The sequence below is a fragment of the Myotis daubentonii genome, chromosome 10 (assembly GCF_963259705.1).
Source record: "Myotis daubentonii chromosome 10, mMyoDau2.1, whole genome shotgun sequence".
Taxonomy (NCBI): domain Eukaryota; kingdom Metazoa; phylum Chordata; class Mammalia; order Chiroptera; family Vespertilionidae; genus Myotis; species Myotis daubentonii.
Genome location: NC_081849.1, coordinates 43,181,479 through 43,201,337, shown reverse-complemented (window position 1 = coordinate 43,201,337; position 19,859 = coordinate 43,181,479).

The following is a 19,859-nucleotide window of genomic DNA, read 5'->3' as shown; positions in this document are numbered from 1 at the left end:
GAAGAACAAAACAAACTGTGTAGCACAATGCTTAATTGTCTCCTTGGACTAAATATATTTGACTATCGAGAGCCGTGACCTACTGAAGGAAGCAAGTGGAGCATTCAGCCCCAGTGTCACTCTACCAGAAAAGTGATGCTTAGCCGAAAGATAGTGACTTAGGAAATCCTTCATTAGTTAAGGAAATTTTCCCTCCTGTGTAAATATGTACACTCCTTGGAACAAAGCATATTAAGTCTCACTCATTACTCAGGCTCTGGTGGAACTAGTTAATTCAATCCCATTGCTGGCCAATTGAGACTAAGTTGATAAGGACCAGAGAGAGAGAGGCAGTGCAGTGCATTGAAAGGACACAGGTTTCAAGGTCAATAAAATAGGATCTAAATCTAGATCCATCACTTATAATCTGGGTAAAAATGAACAGATTTTGAAACCTCATTTCTCTTCTCTGTGAAATGGGTTTGATACTTACTCAGGACTTTATTGTGATGATTATGTAAGGTAAAACCTTACATTCAGGGAATTTCCTCTTGATTAGGCTCTTCCCTTTAAACTCCTCTAATTGATGTTCTTTGGTCAAAAGAGTCTCTGTCAGTTACAAACACCAGAGAAATTGCTCTACATCGAGTGATGCACCTTCAGTCAAACTGTTAAAAAGCCCAGAATCCCCAGAGGGATCCAGTTTTCCAATTGCTCTGTGATAATAACAGAACAACAGAAAGCAAACGTGACATATCTCCAGTGGCCCGTGTTCTATAATCTGCTGACATGGAATTTTTTTCTTGCTCTGAAACTACTTGGATATTTCCTACTTGAAATAAAATTTTGCTTTTTGTTTAAGTTTAAACAAACAAACAAACAAAAAGCACCCAGATTATAATATCTACTAAGATGTTAGTTCTGTTTTTTGTTGTTGTTTTTTTTAAATATATTTTACTGATTTTTTACAGAGAGGAAGAGAGAGGGATAGAGAGTTAGAAATATCGATGAGAGAGAAACATTGATCAGCTGCCTCCTGCACACTCCCCACTGGGGATGTGCCCACAACCAAAGTATGTGCGCAACCAAGGTTCATGCCCTTGACCAGAATCAAACCTGGGACCCTTGAGTCCGCAGGCTGACACTCAATCCACTGAGCCAAACCTGTTAGGGCAGTTCTGTTTTATCCTAATGTTTCTCTGGAAGATGTATTGTAGAGGGGGCGTGGTGGTGGGGGGGAGCAACTAGGTCACTTCTGCCTCCAGAGGTCTAGGTTCACAAGAAAGGCATAACAGAAAGGACAAATGAAACAAGAGCAATTTGGAAGGAGGTCATAGGTACTAAACAAAAGAATTCAGCTATTTTGAAGTGTTCATAATTAGACCAGATTTATTATCTTACTTTCTCTGTCATATCTACTTTTTTCCTTTGTACAATAATCTCTATTTAAAAATATTACATTATGAGGTCAGGATCCTCATAAAATAGCCATCACAAGTCCAATTTATTATCTGCTACATTGCTAAGGCTTTGCTTTTATAGAGCGACAAGCTAAAGCCCATTCTTGAAGTTACAACTTCATGATTGGTTAGTTTGACACAATGCTGGGTCTGGGAGGAAAATACTATCTTTGGGGTGGGAAGTGGGGACAGAAAACATCTACTTTAAGTGAGAACAGACTAGCAAAATTGAGTGGCATTTTGGTTCAAGCTCTGGGAATGATTGAAGGCCATGCTTACAGTATTGTAATTTGTATGTGCAATAAAATCCTTGCATCTATCACATTTTAAAACAGACCTGCATGTTCTAGAGAACAAAACAAATAAAAAGGCCTAAAGCATCTCCAGCACTTTCTTCATTGCCTCACTTTAGAGAAAGGACACTGTGACTGCATGGAATGAGTTTGAAGTCTCACTAGCCACTCTGTCTTAGACCCCAACCCTTCCGGCTTTTCCTACATATTTCTCCCTCTGTAATCAACAAGGTCAAACAGTCAAATTAAGGTCACAATTCCCCCAACAGCCTTTATTGCTATTAACTTCAAGCCCATTGGGATAGAAATGCTAATATCAATCCACCGGTGGGGGCGTTGAGATGAGGGGGAGGTTTTGGATCAGGGCCTTCTGTGAAATGGCCCTCACCGTGGCAGGAACCACTTCCACCTGCCGTGTGCTTGGTGACTGGTTCTAGGGCGGCTGACGAATCGCTGCCTCCTTTTCTACTTCGATTGCCTTCCCTTCCCTCTTTGACTCTTCCATTCCTTCTTTCCCCCAGGAAGGAGAGCCGTTGTTAGAGACGAGGTCATCCCAGAGGCTTTCCTGAAGGTACAACTTCTGATTATATTTGGGAATTTAAATGTTAAGCTGGCGTAAGTGACATCCTCAATGCTATCTTTTTCATATTGACTTTAATATATTCATGGCTTCAGTTGTCTATTTTGAAAAACATTTCTGATGCTAAGTCTCATTTAAACTGAAAAAAAAAAAAAAAGCAGAAACCAGCAAGCAGCACCTATTCGGGGACATTCACATCACCAGCTCCTGAAGAGATCAAGGTAAGGTTTCATCAGTTCCGGATGCTCCCCATCCCTAACCTGCTGTTCTAGATCAGAGCTTCTGTGAAGATATTTGCCACAGTGAGTTCGCTCCAGTATTAACTATTGGAGATGATAACCTCCTAAACGGTGCCAGTGTGAGTAATAACTTTCCCCACATCCACAAATCCATGTAAAAGGGGAGACTGTGTGCCTTGTTCCCCAGGGAGACGGGGGAAATCAAAGATATTAAAGATTAAACGTAGAAGGAATGTTTTACCAGCATTTGTCAAGTGATAAGTCTGTGCACTTTTTCTCTTTCTTTTGATTATTATAATAGCTTATTTTTTTTTGGGGGGGGGAGGTATAAAAGAAAGTTTTTCAATGCAGCTGAAAGCATACCTTTAAAAAATTCTGACTGAAATGTGGTAACTTATTCATTCAAGAACGACAGGAGCATCTTCTGTGAGGCAAACCTTAATTTAGGTGCTGGGCACAGGGCTGAATAAAGCAGATGTCATCTCTGTCCCCAGTGGCTTACATTATTTGGGGGAGAGAAGCAGGGAATAACCAAGTTAGAAAGGATGTCGACAATGTCATTTCAGGGGGTGGGGGTGGGGAGAAGCCCAAGAAAATTAAGCAACGTAAAGGATGAAGTATTCTCTGCATGGAAAGCGGCTACTGTTTCAAACTGGGTGGTCAGAAAAGGCTTCTCTGAGAAGGTTGACATTTAGAAGCCACATAAGTAGAAAATATCATAAAGAATTATATTTCACTATGCAAAACACAGTGCAAGATGGTGATACTTAAGTAATTATTTTGACTTGATTTTGGTACATGAAGATCATAAAACATTTTTAGTTATTTTAAATGAATTATTTAGGCATTTGCCTCCAATCTAAATTCGTAAGTAACTGTGCTGTGTGGTGCTTTTCACCTTCCTCCATGCAGCCCTCAGATTTTCCTCAGTCTCAAGTATAAATGGACGGGGAATGTTGCTTTGGGTGCCAGATTATTAGCCCTGCAGGGTGTTTACTTTTTATGGTTGTGTATTGTGCATAAAAATATAAAAGCAAGCTGGAGGTTTAGAACTTAGTTTTTATATAACATTGTCAAGTAGATTCTGTATCTGGGATGATTTTCTGACTAATACTGCTTTTCTTTTTATACCTAGCGATAGCTTTTCTTTCACCGTTTTGTACTCTTCATTATTTTGGTTGAATCAATGTCTAAAAAGACTCTCTGACTTTTAACATGCTCTCCTTAATTGACCTAATTATTCAAATGCTCATCTTAAAGTAGCTATCTAGTCTCTACCCATGTTAGTGATTGCAAGAACTAGATTATAATTTTCACAAAAGATAAAAATTATTGTGTTGGCATGGCTGAAGATATTTACAAAGAAAATTTAGCACAGCCTGGCTGGTGTGACTCAGTGCTTGAGCATCGACCTATGAACCAGGAGGTCACAGTTCAATTCCAGGTCAGGGCCCATGCCTGGGTAGCAGGCTCAATCCCCCGTGTGGGGTGTGCAGGAGGCAGCCGGTCAATGATTCTCTCTCATCACTGATGTTTCTATCTCTCTCTCTCTCCCTCTCCCTTCCTCTCTGTAATCAATAAAAATATATTTTAAAAAATTAGCACAGTGTCGTGACGGTAAATGATAAAAGGCTATGAACTAGAACTTTCTCATTCAAGTTAAATTCCTCTAAGACTTTGTAGTATCAATTGTAACAATATATTTTCTTGATGTGGACACGCACTCGCCATCTACTAGTAGATGGAGGCTACTGATGCATTTCACACAGGCCACCAAAGAGTGGTGTGTGAGTGCTTCCCCTCTCTGTCAAACAGTCATTGGTCACATGGTCCCTGCAAGCCCAAAGTTGTTTGTTCTGTTTCTGGGGCTCAGTAACAAAGATAACTTAAAGTGATGCAGCATGATAAAGGAAAAATCAGACTTGTAAAGGGCTACTAAAACTAGAAGTTAAACTAGCAGAAGCAGTGCCCTTTTTGCCACATTTTAAGTATCTTAATTAGAGCATAAAAACAGTGTTCCCCACCCCCCCACACCCCATGGCAGGAACATATATGTGTTTCTAATATATATCAGTGACTTAAAATGGAAAAGAAAATGCTGTAACAATGTATAGGCACCTGATTGTGGGAATCCTTTGGACACTCACATAGCATGTGGATTTTTGATGTTATGAAGACATATATATGTAATTTTCAATGACAATGTAGTGTTGCTAGAGCAACAGACTATGTGGCTATCCACATCCATTTTTATCACACTCTAAGAAAGTGAAGTCAAAATTGTATAGAAAAATTCAATAAAGTAAAGTATTTCAAAGGCATTATAACCTAGTTCTAACTTTTTATAAGAAAGCATGTTTCAATCTAAAAGTCTAAGGTGAGAGGCACTCTGACAAAAAGAAAAACCTATAAAACCTCTAGAAACTTGGTTTTAGGAAAAATATTTTTAATTAGAAATAATGCTGAGCTCTTAGAAAATATATCCCCCAAAGCAATGTAATTTTATATTTCTGTGTTTGTATACAGATTCATAATTTATAGAGAGAGAATAAATTTTCTTTAAGGTGACCATTTGCTTTATAAGCAAAATCTAATATTCGAAACATCCATACAATTTGGGGATGGGACCTAGGATTGCGAGGTTAGCTTACCAAAGGGAAAATTAATTTCAAAGGAATTAAGTTACCCCAGTAAGGAAAGATCATTCTACTCCCAAGTAAAATTGTTTTTCAACCGACGAATTAAAAATTAAAAACCATCTTTCTTCCCTCTCTGTCTCTTTCAGAAATTTACTATGGTTCTTTGTGTGTGTGTGTGTGTGTGTGTGTGTATTTGTGTGTGTGTGTGTGTGTGTGTGTGTGTGTGTGTGTGTGTGTGTGTGGTTTATACATCGCCCAATTTTTTAACATCATCTAAACACCGTTTGGTTCTGCGTTTGCTCTTTTTAAAGATAGAAAAAAATTATTTTATTTTGTCAAATGCTGCTTGGTGAAATCATATTAAAAGTACTGTTTTGAAACATAGATTGGAAGATGATAAATGCAACCCTGTAGTTCAGCCCAATGAGAACAATTTGACAGTTTTTGGTCTTGTTTTCTTAGGAAATAAATGGATGTGATTTACAAAAGGTCAACTGTGACCTTTCATCTACTGTCACACCAATATTTTCAAATCTGTAGGGTATTTCTACTTTATAGTGCTACTCCCCCTTGAAACTCCACATGACTAAGTGTGTACTTCTCTCCTATACTGCTCTTCCTCGCCCTGGCAAAACAGTATTTGTCTCTCAACAACTCTATTTCGATTTACCATTTTACTATCTAAGACTCCATCTCCCTTAAAAAGCATTGCCTTTGACTTCTAAGACCCCTCTAGCAGCTCTAACTATTCTCTCTCCAGACTCTACTCTGATATCCTATCCTGAGAAGAGTCTCTCTCCCTAGTATGTCTCCTCTAGCTCTTTCACTAGGCTTCTGGATCCTGACTGATCCATACTAGTTAAGAGAGATTTTTATGTTTAATGTTTCCAAGTCTTGCCTTCCATTGATTTAACCTACTGCAAACTACCATCTCATGTAATAGATAAATCTAACAGAAAGTTTTTCATTCTTATCCAACTGGATTTTTTTTTTTACTTAACACTTTAGATTGGTCCCTACTTTTAAAGATTCTGTACTTCATTTGTTTTCATGATCTATTAGGCTTTAGTTCTATTTGTATCCCGCCAACCACCTTTTTTCTTATATGGTATACATGAATTGGTAGAGTCCAGGAGGGCTCATCTGTGTCTGCCACTGCTTTTGCTGATCACCAGGGTTGTGACTGGCTCACAGGTATAAGGAGAGTTAGCTAGCCAGTTGTTGGGAGCAAAGCAACATTGATAAACAATCATGCAAAATAACAGAGGTTTTAGAGCATATGATGCCTTTAGGAAACGTTTGGTAGATTGGAAGATGAAAGTGGGGTGTCTCTATGGGTAAAACTAAAGAGATGGGTTAGAGTCAGACTATGAGGAATTTCAGATGCTGTGCTAAAGGTTTGGACTTTGTACAGAATGTTTGGGGTTCCAGTGGTAGATTCTAAACAGCGAAGTGATAAAGGTGCATTTGAATTTTAGGAAGACCACACTGGTGAAAATTTGGAAAATAATTTGAAATCATGTAAGATTGGGTGGTTAGTCTAAAATCCTAGGAGACTGATAATGAAGATTTAAACCAGAACTTTCTCAGTGAGATAAAGAGAATGGAATAGATTCAATAGCTACTTGGGTTCCAGAATTAACAAAACTTGAAAATTAATTGGATAGGGAGTGGGGTTAAGAAAAACAGCAGCTGAGTACTATTCTCACAGGTAAGTGATATTGAAATAAGGGAAGGTAGATAACATTTTTAAAAGGAAGATGCCAAAATTAGTTTTGGTCACTGCCGGGGTCCAACCCCAGCAGGTCCAGGGGTTCCCAAAGGCGTAGACGGAGTCGGCGAAGAAGGAAGGACACGGAGACAGCGTTCAGTTGATCAGCAGCCTAACCAGGATCTCTAGCCCAGATCTCCAGCCAAGTTCTGGTCTGGATCTCCAGAGAGGTTCTGCTTTGGATTTCCAGCGAGGTTCTGTAGCCATGTTCCCTCGCTAGGTTCTCCAGCCAGGTTCTGTCCAGGCTCTCCAGTCAGGTTCAGTGTCCAGTTTCCAGTCAGGTTCTCCTGCCAATCTCTGTAGTCAGGTTCAGTCCAGGATCCCTTGCCATGTTCTCCCGCTAGGCTCTGTCTCTAGGCTCTGAGGCCAGTCCCTCTCCAGGATCCTCCGGCATGCTCTCTCCAGCGAAGTTCTTCTGTCTCTAGAGAACGTTCTGTGTAGGTTCTGTGCCTAGGCTCTGTCTCTCTTGGTCCTGTCTTCCAAGCCCTGTGTCCTTAGTTCTGTGTTCTGAGTTCTGTCTAGGATCTGTCTTCTGAATTCTGTCTCCTGAGTTCTGTGTGTTTCTGTCTTGTTACAACTGTATTTATACCAGTTGATTCAATCCTATCAATCTCTATTACAAAGGTTAGGGCGTTTCTTATCTCCATTCCAGGGAGAAAAGATTATGTAGTTTAAGCATGATTGTTCGTAGTTAAAGGGATTAATTACCCGCCTGGCACTTAGTTGAGGGGTTTTATTCCCTCCCTAACTTCAGGGGAAAATCCCTACCTGGGGATTCAACCTTTCTCAGAGAGGTGACCTTGGTTAAAACACAGCACCAAGAAGGTGAGCAAACATATTAAGAACCGTATGCCATATATGCCAGGTCCCTTGAAACAGCAAGCATGGACCGGCTCCCGGCAGGTCACGATTATCAATTGCATGAACAGCACCCAGATAAAATTGTTCAGGAAGCATGTAGAAAATGCATACAGTGATTAGGTGATTTTTCCTGGGAGAGATGAAGAGTCTTTTGGGGAAAATTGAAGCTATGATTATAGACCAGGGATAGAGAAAATAGATCACTCTATCAGTCAGGGTAGATATGGTTATGCTACAGTAACAACCTGCTCAAACTACAATGATTTACAATCACAAAGGTTTACTTCTCTCTTTTGCTTCATGTCCCATTTGGGTGGGCTTTGGCTCTGTTCTTATTTCTGGGACACAGCCTTCCTGAACAACTTCTATACAGAACAGCACTTCGGCCTGATGGACACTTACAGCTTCTATCTATAATACATAAAATTACTCACATTTCCATGTCAAGCAAGTCACAAATCCCGACTTCTAAGGGATGGGGAAGTATAATCCTCTCCCCAGGAGGAGGCGAGAGCAGATATTTAGTAAACAAATGAAATCTACCAGATTTCCAAGGCAGGATCTAAAAGATCATAATTATTTAAGTTGCTCTTGGAAAAAGAAGCACCCTTTAAGAAAGCTGAAATGGAGTGTCCAAAAATATAAGTGGGAGACACAAAAGAAGTATCTTTCCACAAAAAAGAAGAAACCTATTTTGAGCCTAAGTAATCACTTATAATTGGAGGAGTATGCAGGTAAGTTTCTTGCAGAAGAACCACCCTGCCAGATGCTTTGCCACAGGTAAATGCAAAGAAAATGCAAGGACAATGCGTTAAAACAGTGTTTAGATATACTCTCATATAAAGGCAGAAATACTTTCTAAATTTCCCTTCATAGTTAAAATACATGTTTTCCTAGAACACTAAGGATAGTTTTAAATTTCTCATCCTCCATGCTTGTTGAAGGCCTTGGGACTGGTGGTTATTTGACCCTTGCACTTTAGGCAGAAGGAAAACTCCCACAGATGGCGCTAACTTTTTATGACTTTTTTGTCCTATGATGTTTAGTTCTTAACAATGTGAATAAAGTACTTGTTATTTTTCTGTTGTGAAGAGCTGGGCAAACTTCCAGAACTGAGACCTGAACTTGCTGTTAATAAAGAAACGGTGAAACATTAGGAGGCGGAAGTGGTTCTATCTTATTCTAAAATAAAATGTGGAATTAAGAATCAAGATTTTAGATGTCAGTAAATCCAAGATCTCTAAAACGTTAGTTGGCTGTTGGTAGCTCTGCAGAGGCATAATAAATAAACGCATAGACTATGTATTTGTGCATCAAAAATTATATTGTGTTTCTATGGAACTCAACTGTGAATGAAAGATATAAGGCCCCTCTCCCCTTTCTGTGATTTACATTAAACTTGAGGAAACATATGTTAATCAATAAGTTGTACAAATTAATAATATAATTATATTATTGCTAAGTGTCAGGAAGGAGAAGTATGATTTCTAAAAGATGATTTGATCTAGTCTGGTTTCTTTGAGAAAGGGATCTGGTGTGAACAGTTGAGGGATGAATAGGCATTAGCAGGTTGAAAGAATGGGGCAGTGAGCTTTCCAGACAGAGGGAAGAGGAGCAGTTGAAAGAATGTAGATTAGGACCCTAGCTGGTTTTTCTCAGTGGATAGAGCGTCGGTCTGTGGACTCAAGGGTCCTGGGTTTGATTCCAGTCAAGGGCACATGCCCAGGTTGTGGGCTCTATCCCCAGTAAGGGCTATGTAGGAGGCAGCTGATCAATGATTCTCATAATTGATGTTTCTGTCTCTCCCTCCCTCTCCCTTCCTCTCTAAAATCAATAAAAAAGTAATAAAAAGAGAAAGAATGTGGGTTAGGGAGCTTTCCAAACAGAGGGAATAGCAATAATGGAAGTGAAGAAAGCTGAGTTGCCAAGAGATTTTGAAAACATTCAGTGTATGAGAGAAGCATGGGGAAGACTCGCTGGCCTAAGTTGTACTTGACTGACAGATCCTGAAGGGTCTTAAAGTTCTTGTAATGGATTTCATTTGAGGGACCATGAAAGTCTTTGATTTTTTTTATGAAGACAGAGAGGCATTCACATTTGTGTTTTCAATAGATTATTCTGGTAGCTGAAGGAGAATGGATTAATGAAGTGCAAGAGTGATCATGACGTAATTTATTGTAGTTCAAGTAAGAGACCGAGGTGGCTGGGAACGGGAATGAAGAAATAAAGATGGAATCCAGAGGTATCTTGAAAATAAAGTCTCATGGGATCCATGATAGTTAGATGCATGAAGTGAAGTTCTAAGAGAGATGAATCAAAGATGACTGCAAGGTTTCTGGCTTATGCAACTGTAGGGGTTGAGTGACCATTTACTGAGGAGGAACACTGGAGGGGGACCAGATTTATGAGAGAGTATTTTGACTCTACAATTTATATGCAAAGACATTACTATCAAAGGCACTGACTGACCTTTGGGTGAGTACAAGTAGCATTCAGATAGAGGAGAGATCTAGCAACTGCATCTCTTTTTGCTCCATGATCAAATTTTGTGAGCCCTAGGGAAAATCAATTTATTACAAAGGTCCATTTTATAATATCAAGTTAGCCATTCCTCACCTATTTTAATACAACAATGATTTTTGAGGGAATATTCAAATTGATTGGGTGATTTGGCATTTGGGAATAGACACTTTAATATTAAGCAGTTTGCTACCAACCACCTCTAAGTTTATCCCTGGCATATAGTAATAGTGATGATAAAGATGATGAGGGTACTTATCATTTGTCATTAAGTCCTTACTATGTGCCAAGCACCATTCTATGTGCTTTACATTTATCTGTCTCCCCACAACCCTAGGTACTATTATAAACACTCTTACAGATGAGAACAATGAGGTATAAAATTCTTCCATACTTGATCATGTGTACATAGCTAGTAAATGAGAGAAATAAGATTTGAATACAGTTAGTATAGCTGTGAAATATAAGCTCTTAAACACTTTATTATGGAATTAGACTGTAGTGAATTCTAGTGTGCAGAAGCTGAAAGAATTAGACTGGAAAAAGGCAAAGGTCAAGGGATAGGATTGTGCTTTGGGGGCAAACTACTTTCACAAAAAGCCAGTAGCTGCCTCATAAAATATAATCCTAGGTTTGCTATTAAAGCTGATGTTTCCTTGAGTGAATGGCCCTGAGTAAGAGGTCAGTGGTAATTAATCACAAGAGTCCTATAGCATCATAACCCTAAGGAAACCCTAGGCTAGGGGTTGGAGATCGTTGCATGTAGGAAATATATTACAGTCATCTTTGTATTTCCAACATCTGGAAAGGGCTTGATGAATGACAGATATGAAGTGAGTGTTTAGTGGATAAGTAAATGCATCTTGTAGTTACAAGTACAGTTGACCTTAAATAACACAGGTTTGAACTGTATAGGTTCATTTATATGCAGAACTTTTCAAAAATACTATAAATGTATTTTTTCTTCCTTATGATTTTTCTTTTTTTTTCTTTTTTTTATTGCTTAAAGTATTACAAAGGGTATTACATATGTGTCCATTTTTCCCCCCCGCCCTAGACAGTCCCCTAGCCTCCCCTATCCCCCAGTGTCTTATGTCCATTGGTTATGCTTATATGCATGCATACAAGTCCTTTGGTTGATCTCTTACCCCCCTACCTCCTGCACCCCCACCCTCCCCGGCCTTCCCGCTGCAGTTTGACAATCTGTTTGAGGCAGCTCTGCCTCTGTATCTATTATTGTTCAAAAGTTTATAATGGTCTCTATTATCCATGAATGAGTGAGATCATGTGGTATTTTTCCTTCATTGACTGGATTATTTCACTTAGCATAATGCTCTCCATTTCCATCCATGCCGTTGCAAATGGTAAGAGTTCCTTCCTTTTTAGAGCAGCATAGTATTCCATCGTGTAGATGTACCACAATTTTCTAATCCATTCATCTACTGATGGGCACTTAGGCTGTTTCCAGATCTTAGCTATGGTGAATTGTGCTGCTATGAACATAGGGGTGCATATATCCTTTCTGATTGGTGTTTCTGGTTTCTTGGGATATATTCCTAGAAGTGGGATCACAGGGTCAAATGGGAGTTCCATTTTCAGTTTTTTGAGGAAACTCCATACTGTCTTCCATAGTGGCTGCACCAGTCTGCATTCCCGCCAGCAGTGCACAAGTGTTCCTTTTTCTCCACATCCTCTCCAGCACTTGTCGTTTGTTGATTTGTTGATGATAGCCAGTCTGACAGGTGTGAGATGGTACCTCATTGTTGTTTTGATTTGCATCTCTCGGATGATTAGTGACTTTGAGCATGTTTTCATATGTCTCTTGGCTTTCTGGATGTCCTCTTTTGAAAGGTGTCTATTTAGGTCCTTTGCCCATTTTTTGATTGGATTGTTTATCTTCCTTTTGTTAAGTTGTATGAGTTCCCTATAAATTTTGGAGATTAGGCCCTTATCAGATATGTCATTGGCAAATATGTTTTCCCACACAGTGGGTTTTCTCGTTGTTTTGTTGATGGTTTCTTTTGCTGTGCAGAAGCTTTTTATTTTGATGTAGTCCCATTTGTTCATTTTCTCTTTCGTTTCAAGTGCCCTAGGAGCTGTATCAGTGAAGAAATTGCTTCGGCATATGTCTGAGATTTTGTTGCCTTTGGATTCTTCTAGAATTTTTATGGTTTCCTGTTGTACATTTAAGTCCTTTATCCATTTTGAGTTTATTTTTGTATATGGTGTAAGTTGGTGGTCTAGTTTCATTTTCTTGCATATATCTGTCCAATTTTCCCAACACCATTTATTGAAGAGACTATCTTGGCTCCATTGTATGTTCTTGCCTCCTTTGTCAAATATTAATTGAGCATATTGGTTCGGGCCGATTTCTGGGCTCTCTATTCTATTCCATTGATCTATATGCCTATTCTTGTGCCAGTACCAGGCAATTTTGAGAACAGTGGCTTTGTAATACATCTTGATATCTGGTATTGAGATCCCACCTACTTTGTTCTTTTTCAGGATTGCTGCAGCTATTCGGGGTCTTTTGATTTTTCTTAATAACATGTTTTCTCTCGCTTACTTTATTGTAAGACTGTAATACATGTAGCATACAAAATATGTGTTAATTGACTGTTTATGTTATTGGTAACACTTCTGGTCAAAAGTAGGTTATTAGTTAAGATTTTTGGGAGTTGAAATTACATGTGGGTTTCTGCTCTGCTGGGGTCAGTACCCCTGACCCCTGTGTTGTTTGAGGGTGCTTCCAGGTGTCTTTCTGATAAGTTTTTGAGGAAAGAGATAAACTGTGTAAGGCTGAGGACTGAGTCTTTTGTTAGAAGTCTCTCAAATTATTGAGAGCTTTCATCAGGAATAATTAAGAATATGACTGAAAAAATAGACAATAACAAAACCTTGTGTTATGATGAGCTTCTGATTGATTCCAAATACAGCTACAAATACTTTGATGATGTGTAAAGATCAAATTCACTGTAAGAGAATCACAACATTTTGTAATTATTTATTGATATGTTCTTTTCCTAAATTCTTTAGTTAAACCTCATGCCATCTGTTGAGATGCAAGGGAAGATGAGACTATCGCCAATTTATAAAGCAAATAATCAAAGCAAACAGAGAAGAGATGATTTGCTCACTTAACAAAGTGAGTGAAGTCTAGTTGAATTCCTTAATCTGATGAAAGCATACCAGGATTTTAAATTCCTAGTCAACCATACCGATTCCTGAGTAAAAGACACTTTCCACTGTCACGCACTATAAGAAAGCTATTATAGTGCTCAGTTTTGTGTAACTTGTAGCTTCCACTTTTAAATGCTTTGGGCCTGTTCATTTATCGCTTTACTGGTTCTACTTAATCCACCATAGATTCCAGGGACTATTGGGCAGTGACTTCTGAGTGAATTTTGTGATATGGCCAGCCTTAATATTAGGAACTGTGTATTTTGAATTATAATCTTGAAACCCCAGTTTGATTTTTTTCCAAAATATGAGAATTGCATACTATTTATCAAATGTGAGATTATTTAATTTTTATTTGTAATAAGAGAAAAAGTGTAAAACTTTTATTCAAACTCACTTTATTTTGTTGAAAGATCCTATAGTTCCTAAAGAATTCTAACAAAGTGTTGAGATTGATTTTTTCCATTTTATTGAATTTATTGGGGTGACATTGGTTAACAAAATTATACAGGTTTCAGGTGCACAATTCCACAATACTTGAGATTGATTTTTTTTTACATATTACTCTGTGAGCCTCTTAAATGCTTTAATTCAATGGAATCATATAATGCAATTGGTGTGCTTATTTGATCTTGTTTGGGAAATAGATTTGCCTTTCTGCTGATATAGATTTATTGCTATAACTTACTTAAATTCAATCAGTTTTAAATTCAATTACTCATTGATTTTCTATTGAAAGCTTTCTATGGGAACTATATAATGCTATGTTTGAGATCCTGGAAGAAATATTACATTTATAGGCAGAAAGAGAGAGGAAGATAGACCAAAAGTAAAAAAGGTAATATAGGATCCATATTATCCTAAACTTAATTTCCCTAAATACATACTAAGGGGAGTATTTTGTTGGATGTCATGCTATAAATTATAAACTTGCTTTTCTAAAAATTTAAAGAATTTATTTTCTTTTTCATCTTATATGTGTTGGATGTTGATTCTATCTTAAGGCCATTTATGATTAAACTAGAGGCCTGATGCACGAATTCATGCAAGAGTAGGCCTTCCTTCCCCTGGCTGCTGGCTCCAGCTTCCCTCTGGCACCTGGGACCCAGGCTTTCCTCACAGCCCAACTTCATCTGGAAGGTTGTGGGGAAGGATGTCCAGTCTAATTAGCATATTATGCTTTTATTATTATAAATATATTTTACACATTATTAAAAACAATAAAGTTATCTTTATGTCTTCTAAAAATGGCATAGCAACGACATGTATGTTGAGAATAATATATGGAACTTGGATAAAAAAATGGGAGATCAATCCTATAATTAAATTGACTTTAGAATTGCTGATCACTAGAGTGGAGGCACATTAAGGATGAGTGGGGAAGGAAGATGAGTTATGGGGATAGAGAGCAATTCAAGATATTTATATTGTAATGTGCCATTTGCAGTGAAATGAATACCTTTGTATAATTTATCTTGCTCATATCCCACATTGATGTGTCAGGAAACACCTCAGTTTCTGCACCTATATTTTTTTAATCCATAGACTTCAGTAGATATAGGGACAAATTTTTCTTGTTAACCATTTCTATTTTTTTCCAGTTACATTGAAATACATGGTTTAGGAGCCAATCAGAACATTGATTGCATCTTTCCTCTGGAAGGAACTCTTTTAAAAAATAGAAGGGAAAACAAAACTAGTACCTGAGATCTGTGAGTTTTCATGGTGCTAGACAACTTTAAGAAAAGTAGGAGGTTTGGGAAATGAAGACCAATTTAACAAGAAAAATTTTACCTGGCAGTACTGTTTGTCTCACCTATGTAATGACCTAGTTAGAAGTTTTCTTTTAACACCCTATTTATGTTAGCAGTATTTCTATTCTGAATGGATTGGAAAAGTGAGTAGATTTTTTAAAAAGTTCTAAAAGTACATAAAGATTTAATCATGTGTTAAAAAGTAAAATACTTTTTATAATTCACAAAGCCTTTTTTCACAATCAGAAAAGGAGGAAGGCCTCACCACCTACCTATACATTTGTTAAACTTATAAGGAAACCTGTACCAGTACATTAATCTTTGGAGCAATTTTAGCGGAAAAAGAACATTGCTATTTATAGTGGTGTCATTCATTGGTCTATAATTGCATGTGGGAATTGGCTAAAAGGTATATGGTTTTGTTTTAAATTGAGCAGTAGTTTTATGGTTGTTTTCCCTTCCTAACACTCATATCTACTGCGAAGTCAGACTGTGTTCTACATGAGGTTGCAGAGAATGGGGTAATTTCACTCAAAGCTGTATATTTGCTGCTGATAAAATGGTCAATATATATATGTACTGAAAATTGAATGCCAGATTGCATGAACATTGCTTCCAGTATTTTTACTGGAAGTTAGCAAGAATGAAAAAAGTAAAATCTTAGAAGTTTTAGTATGAAGTAGTTTAAAAATAAAGGGTAGAAAATTTGGAACAAGTTTCCAAAGAAGAACTCAAAGGATCAATGGCATTTATAACAGTTTGGGTTTCACTGGAAGTAGATGCTAAAATGGAGAACCTCCAGTGAGTGGCTGATAAGAAGTGCTCTTGGGACCATCACCTGTGAGGGAGTAAGGGCTGAAGGACTGGGCTGGGGGAGAAGTTGAGCTGGATTCAGTTGCAGCAGAGGGTTCATCTGGCACAAGTAGGACTCTGGATCTTGGATAGCCCTTCATAGGTGTCCCAAATTAGGGTAAGCTGGTCAGGGCCTTTGATGCAAGCTGTCCCTGAGACGAGGGTGTAACCTTGGGTAAGGCAGTGACCTTCCTCAGAGGGCAATTCAACTATGAGCTCTCAGCAGTCAATAGTCTCTGCAGCTGAGAATGAGAATTTGCCATTCAGTGGGGGCCCTTGCTGAGTTCCCTTTTACAAGTGTTCACTTTCTGCGAGAATGAGGCATCCAGAACTGCAGAAACTAGGATTTCAGGAGCTGGAAGCACTAATTTCCCAAACAGGAAACCAGGACTCTTAATAATCATGGTCCCTTTTTATCCACCTTCTTGGTTCCATACAATCAACCTAGTAAAGAAGCAACTGTCATTGGGTTGGGCTATATTCTGAGTCCTGGAGGATAATGCCTCATACTCTCCAGGTTATAATTTCTAAGCAGGTATTTGCACCTTCAAAAGTCCATTTTATTGTTCTCTCAGGCTAGCAGCTTCTGTAGGTATGGTATGGTATGGTATGGTATGGTATGGTATGGTATGGTATGTATAAAACCACTATACCCCATGGCTGTGTTCCCACAACCACATTTCCTTAATACAAGAGGCTCCATTATATTAAGTACGATGTTATATGGAATCCCATGTCATTCTGTTATCCTTCAGATATTAGCACTCATTGCTCTTTGAAGCCCTACGGGTAAGAGAAGTGACTATTAATGGTATGTGTAAATCAATCTCAATCAAGATGATTCACTGTCCAGTCCAGGACAAAAAGTGTTCAATATAATCAACTGGCCACCAAGTTCCTGGTTGGTCTCCTGAAGGGATGATGCCATATAGGACGATGCAGTGTTATAGCTGGCTTGAGTTGTCCTCAACTGGTGATGGTGTGCATCTCTTCACACTTCTGCATTTAGTAATATCTGGTTGGTAACTTGTAATTTACCACAATGATAATATTAATATCTCAGAAATAAGAACGTTTTTTGATAATCAGTTGTTACATACTTACTAGTGTCCCACTGTATTTTGGTGCCTGAAATTTGGTCTCTGTAGCTGAAAATTTAGATATTTAGTACTGGTAATAATTGAGTCAGCTTTAGTGAATGGAAGCACATGCTATTGGGCACCTGCATGGCTTCTATCCCTCCCATCATAGCTATTCTGTTCATGACTCCAGAGCACTCTGATGGCCAATGACAGAGGCTGGCTGATGTCAAATGGCTGAGTCATTCCGTCTTTGATACTGGTGCCATTTCTGTGGTGGATGTTCTTGGATGGGTGTTGACATACAATACAAAGAAATTCACATGTATTTATTTACATACATTTTCCCCAGACTTCCTAGTCTTCCAATTTTCTCTCTCCATGTCCGTGACCTAGTAGCCAAGTCATTCACCACCTACTTATTAGATGATACATATTCTTATTTAAGGCTATTTCCCCACACAAAGTGAATGACCCCTACACTGTCAGAAGTTCTGACCATTGCAAGGATTTCTCTTATGGCTGACATCCATGGCCATCCCTAGATGAAGATAACCTGCATTAGCTGTTAATTATTCTATTAAATTCACATACTGAGCTGATGTATCTGTGATTCCAGGCTGCCTCTTTTTCTTCCATGATCTAGTCTTAAGGGATCCTCCCTTGATATACAGTCACTGTCAGGGGTTAAGAGACAGAACAGAGAGACCAAAATCTGTTTTACTTGTTTGTGAACAGACCCTGTGCCATCTGTATTTGTCCTTGCCCGATCCCACACATTCCATTTTCATTTGACAAGGGATTGTTGTTGGGTTCACTACATTAGGACAGAATGCAACTCACAATGTGGTATTCTAGCTGCTTGGGCATTTGGCATATCTCTGCCAAGACCCAGAAGGACAATACAGGTTGTTTTCAAATAGCATTTAATTCCCTGCTGCAGATGGCAAGGCCTTGATCAAGAACCCTAGGCATCTATGTTGCAATTTTCCTGTTGGAGAATTCTACACATTATCTTTTCCCACTAGATAGTATATATATCCTTAAAACCATAGAGTCCGTTGGATCATACAGCCCAAGAGGCAGGGATGCTTGCTTTGAAATCTGGACCTGCTGTAGTGCTGTATTCTTTTTTTGGTCCCACTCAAAATTAGGAGCCTTTTGTGCAATCAGTAAATGCATTTTATATTTGGAGTAAATAATGGATTTGGAGCAGTGTTCTGAAATCTTGGATTATATTGCTTCTAGATTCTGAAGAGTCCAGCCAGGTATTGTTGTTTCCTTAGTGGTGGGAGATGTGATAGCACACTTTGTCCTTTACAACGAATGTGTCCTGGCATGCCCCAGGCCATAGGACATATAAAACCTTCACATATATGGACTGTGTATATTCAATGTATGGGTTACTGTAATATTCTTAAGATGATATAAATGTTGTAGAGTATTTCAGATAATATAGCAGCAAGGTAAACTTAGCCCTGGAGGAAAACTTGAAATGTATACTGTAGTCATTCCCATGTGAATGTCAACTGCTTCTTGATAGGTATGGGGAAAAAATGGCATCAAATTAATGGTAGTGTACCTCAGGGCTATTGATTTTCCCATAACAAAAATAGCACATCAACCACAGAAGTTGAAATTGGGGAACTACTGGTTGAGTTTGCAGTAGTTCATTGTTATTCTTCAGGATCTGTTTGGTTTGTGAGAGGGCTAGAATGGAAAAGTAAATGGGGTTATAATGGGGATCATTAGCCCTTTACCTTTTAAGGATTTATAATATTGTATACATTATACAATATAGTTAGGTAATTTAATATCTTGACTGGGAGTAGGGTTAGTTTCAGAGACGTCCATGTGGTTTTTCCAACTATAATAGCTCTTGCCTCATAAACCATAGAACCAATGTGGGAATTTTGACAACTGTACTGTGTATCCATTCTAATTATGTATTGAGGGGCCAGGGGAATTACTGTAAAATAGATTTGTGGACCCAGTGGACCTGAGGAGGTCAGACTTAGAAAGGACACAGATTACTGCTTGCCCTCCACAATCCCTACTTCTGACAAAGGTGGAGGTAAGGACTGGACATGTAGATACTTCAGTTTTCTCAATTCAGATATTGTGTCCAGGAGTTACAAAAAATCTGTCTATTCATTTTTCCTCAATGTAAAATTCAGTAAATGGCCACATATCCCTTGGGTAAAGCGCTAGAGGACATTTTACTACATACCCTTTCTGCGGTAAGACAGAGTCCTTTCTCCGGGGACCTGGCCTATCGTTTTAAGCAAGGGGTTCTGGATCTAAAAATTGGCTCAGGTCTGGATACTCTGCAAGGGATTATGAGTTTTAGGAGGTAGCCACCCCTAGCTTCTTGATTATCCAACCTTGATTTTGTTGTTTGTGTTGATTGAATAACACCCTATCATGTCCCTACGGACACTGCTCTATTAGCCTTTTCCAAGGCTCTCTGTGTTAGGCCACCTTTGCTACCAGTCCAGCCTTGCTTCTCATTAGGATAATTGCTCCAACTTTTGTCTCCAGTTAAGTGACACCATATGGCCTTTCCTATTTTGGGATTACATCATCCCCCTTGCTAGCAGAAAACCTATTTCTGTAATAGCATCTCCTACTGTTATCCTTGCCCTATAAAGG